This window comes from Girardinichthys multiradiatus, chromosome 15 (assembly GCF_021462225.1).
Source record: "Girardinichthys multiradiatus isolate DD_20200921_A chromosome 15, DD_fGirMul_XY1, whole genome shotgun sequence".
NCBI classification, from domain to species: domain Eukaryota; kingdom Metazoa; phylum Chordata; class Actinopteri; order Cyprinodontiformes; family Goodeidae; genus Girardinichthys; species Girardinichthys multiradiatus.
In genome coordinates, this window is record NC_061808.1 from 10,038,582 (window position 1) to 10,051,597 (window position 13,016).

General features: G+C 36.9%; 1 protein-coding gene across 11 annotated transcripts in view; it reads right to left on the reverse strand.

Annotated features, from left to right (window-relative positions):
* The window catches only part of lama2 (laminin, alpha 2), a 249,580-nt gene that overhangs the window by 200,631 nt on the left and 35,933 nt on the right, over positions 1 to 13,016 (reverse strand). Inside the window, exons 2-3 of one of the 11 annotated variants that reach the window (XM_047388558.1) lie at positions 3,734 to 3,797; positions 3,513 to 3,614 (exon numbers count right to left, since the gene is read on the reverse strand). The exons of the other annotated variants lie outside the window; for them this stretch is intronic. The gene's annotated coding sequence lies outside the window, so the exon portion shown is untranslated. The remainder of the gene's footprint in view (positions 1 to 3,512; positions 3,615 to 3,733; positions 3,798 to 13,016) is intronic. 11 annotated transcript variants of the gene reach the window in all.

Consider the following 13,016-nt stretch of genomic DNA (forward strand, 5'->3'; position numbering starts at 1 on the left):
CTTCCAACTTAGGTTACGTACAATTGAGATTTTATGCTTAGAACATGAAGTATTTTTAGTCTCAGACTGTTATTAAAGGATTTAAACTCATGTGAAGTGGGCTTTTGGCACATATAGGTAATTTTAAGGGGCTAAAGAGAAAGAAGGGAAATAAAATTGATGCATCTGCACAGGAGCATTGACATTTTATGTTCTGCATGAGAAGGATTTGCTGAAATGGTTACATTGGTCCAATAAGTACAGAAAACAAAATACAATTAACGACCAAACTCATGACAATATCATGATCTCTCTGCAATATTTTCTAAACCTTCACTGTCTTATATTGTCATGTTGCCTAACCCTACTTTCAAACATCAATTTGTAGTTCATATTCAAATCTCTGATGCCAAAATGAATAAGATTAGAAAGGTGATTCATAAACCTTTTAATGACATCACAGCATCTTAGTTCAGCTCTGAAAACATTAAATGCAAGTAACTAGTGACTAAAAGGCCAAGATCCCTGGCTCTTGATTACTTGCACAGACCAATCGCAACCATACAAGTGCAGAGGGACAATGTGGAAGGTTTTTGAACTGTAACTGCTGCTCATCTGTTCTGTTCCCATTGTAAAATCCAGATTGGCGTGTTTAGACAGTATGACAGGCCTGTACGAATTCAAGTACTGGAATGCTCAACATACATATGGTCCAAATTTACTAACTGCAAAACACATGCAAATGTGTACTACATTACATAAGATGGTCTGGATAAAGATTAACAACTGTTATGGCTAAACAGAATGCATATGGAACCACGCACAGAAATGCACCATATCTGCACAGAAGGAAAACTAAAGTGAAGAAAAAAATGAATCAGTCTGTGGACAGTCCGTGTGTTTGTCCAAAGTAGTCCAGCTGTTTGGCCAGATGTCAATGCTGATGAACTGCAAAGAACATCTACGACACCAAAAGGCTCTTCCACGTTTGTACATATTCTCACACATTTACCCACAGCTGGTCATGAATATAATCAGTCAAATAGACCTAAATCCAAATCTTTCAACAGTGATATTTGAGAGCTCTTGTCTACTTAGGAGGCCCACACTTGTTATTCAGAGTTTTGGACAGATAATGTTCCAGAAAACCCATTTTTTTCTTTTCTAAATTCCATGATTGCACACGTTCCCTAATTTATCTCAGAAGACTAAAAGATGACTTGATACATTTTAGCATCTTTTAAAGATTTACTGCTAAAACAAGCCAGAATTGATAAGAACATCATTTTTGGGTGTAACTAATTTTAGTAAATGGCTGCTTTGGACAGAGTATAAAAATCCAATTTAGATTTTGATGTTTGCACTACCAGTTACCAGTTTGTCATTTTAAAATTACTTATTATTTAAGTAGAATTGATCAAATTGTTAAATGGCTCCTTATGAAGCAACTTCATGTATTGAACAAAAAAAGAAAGGCAGAAGATTCAACTGGAAACAAATCACATTTCATTGCATGTGAAAATCCTTTTATGAAAAGTAATAAAAGTCCTTATACAGATGATACACTTGGCCCTGTCTTTAAGTGTTTATCCCTGTCTCTCCTAGACATACTGGCTGAGCTTCTACTGTGACTAACTGTATGTGCTCTCATTCATACTCTAGACTTGAAAACTGGCTCAGAGTTCATCTGCTTAGCAGTCTTTCTCTCCTAGATGAAGCCACTAAAGGAGCTACTACCATTAATGTTTTACTTTTCTTTCTCATAGAAAGTACTTCTGGATCAGTGCTTCTGTGTTCTTTTGTGTATGATCTGTTCTCTCGAACACCCAGTCGGTCATGGCAGATGGCTGCACTGAGCCTGGTTCTGGTTTCTGCTGGATATTTCTTCCTGTTAAAAGGAAGTTTGACTTTCGACTGTCGCTACATGCTCATCCAGGTGGAGTGAATGCTGCAAGTCATTGACATGATGCAATCTGCTGGGCTTTTAGATAGAAAAATGTTTTCACCAATTTGAAAAATAAACTGAATCTGACTGTACTGTTTTATAATCAGGATCGATTAGAATGTATGTACCCGATTTGAAATCTGTATGAATTGACTGAACTGAATTTGTGTGCCTTGAGACGACATGTGTTGTGAATTAGCACTATATAAATAAAACTGAATTCAAACTGAATTGAATTAAATAGAAATGTACCTAGAGATATTATTTGAATTATGAGAGGCCCATTTCTCACTATGTCACTATGGCTAGGCAAGCTCCATGTTTATCTTGCTACCAGGAACAGTGAGCAGGACGGTAAAGGAAGTAAAACAAAATCTGCACAGAAAGAAGAGTGCAGTAAGAGTCGTCTCTTGGGGTCACCAAGCACCCATAACCATCATCAGATATAAAGATCAGCACGACATTATTGCAATAAAATAATTGTTTTAAGGCTTTAGACAAATCTTTACCAGCGATGTAAATAGGGGTAAAATGGTATTGGGACTGTGCGGAATATGTCTACTGGTTATAGAATTGCTCACATCTGAATGTGAATATGAATTCAGTGATGTTGCAGAAAAGTTTTATCCTGCAAGAAAGTGATCTAAGAACCCCAACTGCTGAATGAGCTGCAAGCGAACATTTAAATAAATGACCGGTAAAGTTAACCCAGGTAATACAAAGCAAACTTTGACAGCATTCAAGGGGAGCTCTCAGTGTTCTTTAACATTCAAAGGTTTACCTAGACTAATGCAAAGAAGTGTTCTATAATAATATTTAAATATTACATTTTGGTTTGATATGGAAAAACCTTTTCACAAACATGTTTGATTGTGGGCTGCACATTGATCAGGAGTCACATGGTAAGAGTTAATGACTAAAAGTGTGTAAAAATGTGAGTTTGCACTCTTGGTTTAATGTTAATATAGACATAAAATATATAAACATTCCTATAATAAGTGACCCTTGTAGATGAGTATTAGAAGCAGTGATATTTGTGGGAAAGCATCTCAATCTGCAAATTATGTTCAGCCTAGTAGTGTTCCAAAGCCTTCAAATGTACAAAACGCCTAGCATTAATACAACCGTTGTTTATATAATTTTTTATTTAACCTTTATTTAACCAGGCAGGGCAGATTAGGAATTTCCTATTTACAAATGCAGCCTTGTAAAAGGCAGGGCCTTCTGAGGGAAAGGGAGTAAGGGGCTGTAAAAGCAGACAAGATAAGTAAAAGTCAACCCTTTTTCACTGAAGATCACGACAACAGCAAAAGTCACTTTTGTAAATGCTGTATCACAACCTTTTCAGTTATATCTACCCATTGTGAATGTTCTTTTGGATGCCTCAAGATTTTAAGATTGATATTTGTTAACCCTCTAAAGAAGCCCTTCAGTGGAGAATATATTAAGTCGTTACATCACTCTGTTGCCAACATATTATTTAATTTAGACAGTTCTTAAGATTTAACAAACTGCATTAATGTGTTCTAAATATAAATTATACCCACGCCTAAACCTTTTAATACCAAAGAAAAGAAAAAAGACATACCATCTTTTAGTCATATGATCAACACAGATAATCCAGACTCCAGTTTCAGTTGAGACTTTCCCGCTGATCCTTTGGATGGATTTTTAGAGCTCTGCTTCACACCTTGCCAAGAAATCAAGCCAATATCCTGTGTATTCTGAGATCTGATTCAAAATCTGGAAAAGACTTTGCTTACTAATACATGTGGTAGACTGTAAAACCTTTAAAGAAAAAATGTTTACCTTCATTTGAGTCAGCTAATACTTGAAGCCTTTTAATAAATCTGGCTGGTCTTGCTCTCTCAGTCTAGAGGGGAAAATAGCAAAAATAGAAACAGGGTAGCATTATTTTTGTTTGGTAGTATTAGGAGGGTAAAATATTAAAGGCTCTTGCTTAAAATCTGCCTTTCTGTGCAGATGTATCTCATTTCACATTCACCTGTTGGGATTTGATATTTCCTTAGTCAGGAGCAGCACACTGCATAACACTTTTTTTCTGCACATAATCTAGGTTCCACCTCCAACAGCGGCATCTCATTAAAAATAATTATCATTTTAATGTAATTAATCAACTAGTCTGATTTAATGGTTAGCTACACTGGGCTTCAAATGGTTATATTTTGTAATCTGTCAGTAGTAACTGATGCATCTACAGCTTATGCAGTAAGTGTTATTGAAAAAATATTTGACTTTTGGCATAAAAAAATAATAATAATAATTTCAAATTTTCCAAATATAGGCCTTTTTTTCCTGCAGGACACTATTTATATTAATATTTAATTTGCCAAGCTAACAAAAAAATAAAGGACTGATTAAACTACATCTCCCAGCATTCACAGTAGTGCTGGGGATTCCGCTATCATCACCGATATGTACTCAAGTCGGTGTACAAACAGAAACTTTGAAGACGGTACCGGGACCGCAGCTCCGCGAGCCAACTAGCTGCTGACTGAATGCAACTGCTGTGTGCCACACAGCCTGATCTGGCCATTGGACTTCCTGGACTCCATATTCTGAGAACACTACAAAGAGTTGTCTCACAGTAGCAGACTTGAGTCTGGACAGAAATAAAATAGTTTAAGGTACAATGATTTAGATATCGTTTCAATGTGTTTGTTTGGTGTGTTTTGAATTGTTGCATGCAGAACGCTGAGCCGACACTCTTGCCATTTCTTTTGAATATTGCTCATTTTATTGTGTGATTATTTTGCTTTGTGCTTAACTGGTTGAGTTCATAGCAGGCCGCTGAGTCTGCTCTGCACGATTTGTTAGATTGTGAGTAGCCTTGAAAACCCTGCTTTTTTTTCTTCTCCCACACACACACCCGTATCAGTACTGCCGCACGTTTGGGGACCCACAAGCTCATGTGTCCCTTTGTCTGGTCTTTAATGCTAGTGGTAGCCATTTTACTCTCTAAAACTCAAAGATATTATTTGTTATTACAGTAACTCTGAAAATTGTGAGCTCTATCACTTGATGAATTTTATTATTATATATGCCAATTTGTTTTTATTCATAAACAAAAATCTGCAAACTCAACACCTAATGTTGCCCATTTTCTCTCAGAACAGAACCTTTTGAATGAATCACTAAAACTGATTAACAATAAAAAATTACTTATTACTACCTACTATAAAAAGTTTTTTACTGAAACCTCTAACTTGTTACTTGTTTTGGTTTTATTATTAAGTACGTCAAGTACGTCAATATATATTTTTGTAAAAGGCTTTTCATCTTACACTCTTCAATAACAATTTCATATCTTTTAGATGGAAGGCAAGATCATCTTTTCTATGTCTCTTTTCTGTTCAAAAAAAGGCGGAAGCTTCTGCCTTTGGGGACAAATGGAACATGGCATAAGTAGCTAAAATTACTTGTTCCTTGTTCACTGTCATATGCTTTTTGAAAGGAAGGTTTTGAATGTTTCTTCACTGCACTTTTCTTTTGAGAAGTTTCAGATGAAGCAAAAGGCAGTTTGAGCGAACATTGCTTTTATTTTAGCTGTTTGGTAGTTCTACATCACAGCTTACTTTAGTGGTCCCAGCAACGGCAGCCCAGGTACCACCAGTGGTACTCCACAGTTTGAAAACAGCTGGTTCATAAATCTGCCATTTACCATGACAACGTCTGACAAAAGTCAAAGTTATTTTCAAGAAAAACGTAAACCTTTGTATGATTTTGACTTAAACCAATGATAACAATTGTCTTGCAAGTTTCAACAATAAGGCAAAAAACCAGAGAAAAAAGGAATGAGGGGAAAAGACAAGGATTCATGTTTCATATTCACTGAATGATGAGGACACAATGACTGTCTGACTATAGGTCTATGAAAGCCACACACACATAGAGCTCAAGTTCATCACGTTCCATTCCATTCTCTTTGCTCTGATAACCATGGTAACCTGTCTGTTGGCCTTTCTATCCTCGATCTATACGCTCTGTTACACAGACGTCTCGGAGGCTTAACTGCTATGCAGAATCTAAATTATAATGCTGTTAGCCTCTACAAGTATGGTGAGAACTGGACAGTGTCATGGTCAAATAAGTTTTGCCATTACATGTTTATTTTTTATTTAGCAGTTATTATAGCTGGTTATAAATAAAAATATTTTGTATTGTGGATACAATTCTATGTGGTTGGATCAAGGCCCAAACATTTTTAATGTATGTTTTGGTTTCTAGATGGTATTTTATGAGATCATAAGTAATGGAATAGAATCAGAGGTGGGTAATCCAAGTCCAGAAAGTAAAACACCTGTACAGAGATTAGTTCCAACCATTTGCATTTCCAGCCCCACAACTTGGACAAGGACTAATCACCTGGTTAATTAACAGAATCAAGGAAAACTAGGCAGGGCTTTTATTTTCTAGGTCTGTATTACCCACTTCTGAATACAATGTTTGTTTGTTTTTTTTGACTTAACATTTCAATCAATGCATGTATAGGATTCATTTTCACGGTAGGATCTAGATTAATGGTTTGTAGCCAAAGCAGTTTGCAGTCAGGATGAGTCAGTGCTTGGCAATGTGAGGACATGGTTCTCTTGCAAAAAAAGGTGAAATGCTCTGTCCAGTTTGGGGGCTAGTCTACCGCATGTGAAGGAGTTTATATATCTGGGCGGCTTGTTCATAAAAGCTCTCCCATAACTATATTCTTCTATGTTCTAAATCTCACCTATGGCAATACAAATATGGATCATGGCTGAGAGAATTAGATTTCAAATACAACCAGCTGACATGAGCTTCCAGACATTGGTTTACTGTAGAGATAATTTGAAGAGCTCCTTTATCTGGGTCACAGGTGTCAAGCTCCACTCCTCAAGAGCCGGTGTTCTGCAGCTTTAACATGCATATATGCTTCAACACACATGATATATAATTAGGTAATTAGAGTGTTTTACACTCGCTATCCAGGAACAGCTTAAAGTAGAGCCAGTGCTTGTCCACATCAAACCAAGTTGGTTGAGATGTTTCGGCCAATTGATTAGGATGCGTCCTGAGTTATCTGGGTACATCCAACTGGAAGAAAATCTCTACTGATTTGGGAACAGCTTGAGATCTTTCTGGTGTTTGATTTTTGGATGTCTCTCCTGGACCTGTTACCTCTCTGAACCAATACCAGATAAGTAGACAGATGGATAGATCAGAATTTATTTCAATTTATAGTTACCTTTAGTGCATTTCTGCTAAATTGGAACAGAAATGTAAAATTACCAAAACTATTCCTCTGTGACTTGCAGCTTAGTTAGCATCATAACGGTGGTAATACCATGTATCTAAAACTGCTATAATAGAGAAAGCTTAAATGAGACCTTAATTTTTTGCAAACTTTGTCTAATAAATTATTTAATTCCATATACACAATACCTTATTAGTCATGAAAAAATGTTTTGCTTCGCTTCATCTGTCCAAACACTAGACATCCATACTTATCTATATCCCAATAAAAATTGTAATTCATTAACATGCCATACATTAAATCGTATAAACTCTACACATGTCCACAGACTCAAGGTGACAGCATATTCTTTTCCATCCCATAAAGATTTTTTATTTCACTATGAGTGAAATTGTATTTGCTTTTTCTGTCATGGTAGAAGATGATATGCAGCATGTGCTTTGCTCTGTGTGTTTGCATGCGTGTGTTGCATCTGTGATGGATGTATTATTGTTGAGTATTGAGGCTAGATGTATGCTTGATGGAATAAAAAGAAGGTTGAAAAAGACAAGATCATCTCTCTCTGCATCCCTGTGTAACTTTCCATCTCACCCTCAATCCTGAGTGTTGGGCTGTGAGAGAGAGATATGGATGAAAGGAAAAAAAAAAAAAAAAAGATTGATGGAGAGCAAGAGATGGATGGAGGGATTCCCAGAGAAAGATAGAGCACTGTTTAAAAGGGGTCAGGCCCAGGAGAGGAATGAGGGATGAGGCTGCCATAATCCTGTAACACTCACACACACAAACATTCAGAACCCTTTTACATAGGTATTAACATACTGAGGTGTGTACGTGCATCAACACGCAGAGGTTCATCCTGTACAAAGGCACTTCAAAATAAAATGTACAAATCAAAACTCAGGCACAGAAATTAATATAGACCATAATAAAACAGTGGTTTCTATTCTTCAAGCAACATAAAGATGGAGTTGGCTTTATAAAAATACCATAAAACTACATTGTTAGCCAAGGTGTGCCTAAAACACCTATGTGAAAACAATTACCTCTTGTCCTTTCATGTTACTAGAATTCAGGAAATGGGATTTTAACCATTTAGCAAGGGCAGAAATATTCAATGCATGCCAAAATCTGTGACAAAAATCATCAAAATGCACTCTTGGAGGTGAATATCAACCAAAGCTATGATCACAATAATAAAATTGTTATCTGGATATATTGAGTATCCTCTGAAAATCAGGGAGAGAATATTGCTTTCCTAAGGCGACAATTTATTGCCTATATTATATTGATGTCTATTCACAGCTAAAGTCATGTTGTAGGCCATGAAACTTTATAATAAAAGATGCAACAATACTTTGTGTGTTTAACTACACTTTCACTTTCAAATACACGTAAAATGCCTTCGTTATTCTCTGTAGTTTTTCTTTTTCTTTTACTTGTGGTTTGTTCTTTAAAATGGTTTTTGTTAGTCTTGTTCCATAACCTGATTCCTCCTGTCAACCATTTTCTTGATGCATATTTCCTGCAAGATATTGAAAGTGACACAACTGTAGATTTAGTAATTCCCTCCAACCCTGGGGTGGACCATTAATCTACAACAAATGTTTGAAGCCATTCATTATTTTATTATATATTGATTTCAAGGAGCCAGACTTAATTGTGTTTTTTGTGAGGTTTATTTTAAGAACTCCTCAATTAATCTTGTTTATAAAGTTGCTGGTCCAGGAACACTATTTATCAAACTGTTGATGTTTCACACAAACCTTTTTCATCTTTTGGGTATAGTTCTGTTTTATGCATGAAAGGTTTGGAGATAGCAGTTCAGTTGGGAAAAAAAAACAAAAGGCAAAAATGCTATATCCAAATAAAATAATAAAAGACCACCAAGAAGGAAAAAGTTACAAGAAAGTCTGGCTCATTAAAAACAAAATGTAAAAAAGGGCCACTGAAAATTTGCTCTTGTGCTGCACTGTAATTACTCACTGGAAAGGTCAATATCTTTTCAATTGATAAAACATGAATATGTGGACATCAAGTTGGCAGTTTTGAACTTTCTGTGTCTGTTTGCACAGTGTGATCCCTCTTTAGATGGCTCTAGATAAATATACAGTTTCTTGGTATTACTTCTGCAGACTTACTAAAATAAGAAACATGCATATTAATCTTTACTTTTTTTTTTTATCCGCCTCTGTCTTTACATTCTCTGACTGCTATTTTTTTGACCTCCAGGGTACTCGTGGAAAGCTGTAATGAAAACTAAATCAACATCCTGCTCTCCCCAAGACTTCCTGCCTTGGGAGTGTGTTTTACTCTGTGTATGTCTGTGTGGGTTACTCTCGGTAATGAAGCTTTAAAATAAAAGCAAGCAGTTGTATAAGGAGACAGCAACGAATGAGTTATACAAAGTAAATAAAATCAGAAATCGTTTCAAAGGGTGAGGGAAGGAGAACTGCGGACAGATCAAAGGCTTCAGACCAAGCTCACATGTTTAATTTCACTCAAGAGACTTTTATGATTTCACAAGAAGTCAAACCCATTTTCTCTCTCAACATTACCTACTTTTACAGTATGACTGCACAATGTTGCTTTAACAAACTTTTTTTTTGTTTTGACATTTATTAATCCAACTATATATAATTAACAAAAATACACTTTGAGCACAGAATAAAGATTATTTTAGTAGCTGGATGTGCACTCAGTTGAAGGAAATCTGAGCCTAACATGCTGTTCTTTCCCAGATGTTCGAAACAGAGAAACACATCAACCACATACTCAAACATGGGCTTAAGTGTGTAAAGCTTGATCGCTCTTTTTCCAGAAGCACTCAAACTCAGACTAAACAGGAAATTGGATAACCTTTAAACAGTTAATAACCTACTTAGACACACACAAACACATACAGTGACCTAGACATGTCCACCGGAGGCTACATTCACAAATGTGCTCCAAACTCGGGGGTGTTTATCCGTCAGGGGGACAACTGGTTTTGCTTGCAGTAATTACGTTTATTACAAAGCCTTACATGACGACATGTGAGGTCTCTGACAAAATAACTTTGCCACAACAAAGAAACCTCATTGTTTGACTTGATGAATACCATTTTCCTAATTGTATAGACTGGTGATTGGGGTGACTTAGAGCACACTATGAGACTATTGTAGCTGGTTAACAACACAGTAGGGTCATGGACATCCATGAAGAAAAGGGGAGACCCAGACATGGCATGCAACAAGAGGACAGGAGGAACCTCGTTCTTCAGTTATCTCTCTCCTGGCTGGGGTTATGAATGTAACTATTTTAATTAGGGATACTGAAACCTCAGGTGATGTATTTGACCAGTGTTTGTGGTTTTCATCCAGTTTGGTTAGACTGGTAATTGTGTAACTGAAGTTGAAAACAAGAAGAGTCTTAACGTATAACCTAGGCAATAGGTTCTTTATAGCTCGGCTACAAAGGAGCAGTCCTTTGGGCACAGTAGTTGTTAAGGTGCTCTCTATACTTCCCAAGGATTTTCAAGATAGGATGGCTCATCACTTCTGGAACTAAGGTTTTCCTTAGGTTTCCTTAAGTTTGTGAGCCTAAGCATGATCCAGTTAGGGGTATCAATGTACAGTATACTAAGGTATTAAAGATTCCAGTTTCAGAATGGCTAATATTATCCGTTGTGCCACTTCTGATGTGATGCCAGAAAAAGTTTTCTTCAAGAGTATGGATCAGAAAGCAGCACGGTGTCACCCTCCCCTGCTTGTTACTGCGCACATCCAGTCAGATGAGAGAGGCTGAGAGAAGCCTGCTACACATTTTCACATTAAAGACAAATTTTAGCAGACTGGAAATATTTAAAAAAAGAGTCAACTGTGGTGTGGAAACCAAAGGGCCCATCCCTCTTATTAAGGTAATGCTGTTTGGAAACTACAGTTGGTAAGCAATGAGTGGCCAGTCTATCAAGCAGCTGACAGCAGGCTGGTGCCCGAGTAGATATCTTCACTAATTACCTAGCTAATATCAGCTTCTTACACTTGTGTTACAACAGAATAGCAAAAACGTGCAACATTTTTTACAATAAGCAGATGAAAACTACAGCTTAAGTAGGCGTGGGTATTCTACATTTTGCCTATGTATCAAACTAAAAACATAATAAATGTTATAGGTAACATTTATTGATGTGATATTGTTTAAGTAGGAATAACTGTTGCATAGCTGTTAACATAAAAGGCACAAAACCTTTTTTGTTTTAAACACCATGATACTTTACTTATAAATATGACTGAAAGCAATTACTATGTGCTGTTTAGCAATACAACTGCACTAATGTAACGGGTTACTAAAGTAGCTTATGTAGTAACAGGAAAGTTTCATTTTCAAATCTTTATTGGTGTGCATGTATTTGTGTGAGTCTCTGACCATGAACAGAGACAGATGCATTGCCACGGTAAGGAATTACAGACAGTAATATTCAATAAATTGGAATATTATTGAAAAGTTCATTCATTTCAGTAAATGAATTTTCTAAATGAAAAACAGATTAATTTACTACAGACAGATGATTTCAAGCTTTTATCTTTGTTAATTATGATGATTTTTTGCTTGCAGCTAATAAAAACACATCATTTAAGATTAGAATATTACATCAGACCAATAACAAATAAATTGTTAATACAGAAACATGGGCTTAATTAGAAATATGTATAACACCTGCTAAATGGTTGTTACTTTCAAAAGATGCTTTTAATCTGACAAACCAGCCTCTTTTGAACCCCTATTCTAATGTATTGAATATGACTGTATGTAGTGCAACAACAAAAACATGCTTGATTACAATATTACTGAAAAACTTTAGGGCCAAACTAAAAACCAAAAGAGAATGCAGCAGATCCCAAGCCAACAAGAACAGCTTTTTTATATATATATTTTACAACAAATTTTAAACAAGATATGCTACAACTTATTTTCACTCTGGATATACTTTCGGCCAAAAGAAAATAATAAATAATTAAATAAATAAATACTGCTCAAAAAATGAAGGGAAAACTTAAACAACACAATATAACTCCAAGTAAATCAAACTTCTGTGAAATCAATTTCACAGCTGTTGTTCAAATGGAATAGACAACAGGAGGAAATCTTTGGCGATCAGCAAGACACACTCAATAAAAGGAGTGGTTCTGCAGGTGGGGACCACAGACCACTTCTCAGTACCTATGCTTTCTGGCTGATGTTTTGGTCACTTTTGAATGTTGGTGGTGCTTTCACACTCGTGGTAGCATGAGACAGACTCTACAACTCACACAAGTGGCTCAGGTAGTGCAGCTCAACCAGGATGGCACATCAATGCAAGCTGTGGCGAGAAGGTTTGCTGTGTCTGTCAGCGTAGTGTCCAGAGCCTGGAGGCGCTACCAGGAGACAGGCCAGTACACCAGGAGAGGTGGAGGAGGCCGTAGGAGGGCAATAACTCAGCAGCAGGACCGCTACCTCCGCCTTTGTGCAAGGAGGAACAGGAGGAGCACTGCCAGAGACCTGCAAAATGACCTCCAGCAGGCCACAAATGTGCATGTGTCTGCACAAACGGTTAGAAACTGACTCCATGAGGATGGTATGAGGGCCTGATGTCCACAAACGGGGGTTGTGCTCACATCCCAACACTGTGTAGGATGCTTGGCATTTGCCAGAGAACACCAGGATTATTAAATTTGCCACTGGTGCCCTGTGCTCTTCACAGATGAAAGCAGGTTCACACTGAGCACATGTGACAGATGTGACAGAGTCTGGAGACACCGTGGAGAGCGATCTGCTGCCTGCAACATCCTTCAATATGATCGGTTTGGCAGTGGGTCAGTAATGGTGTGG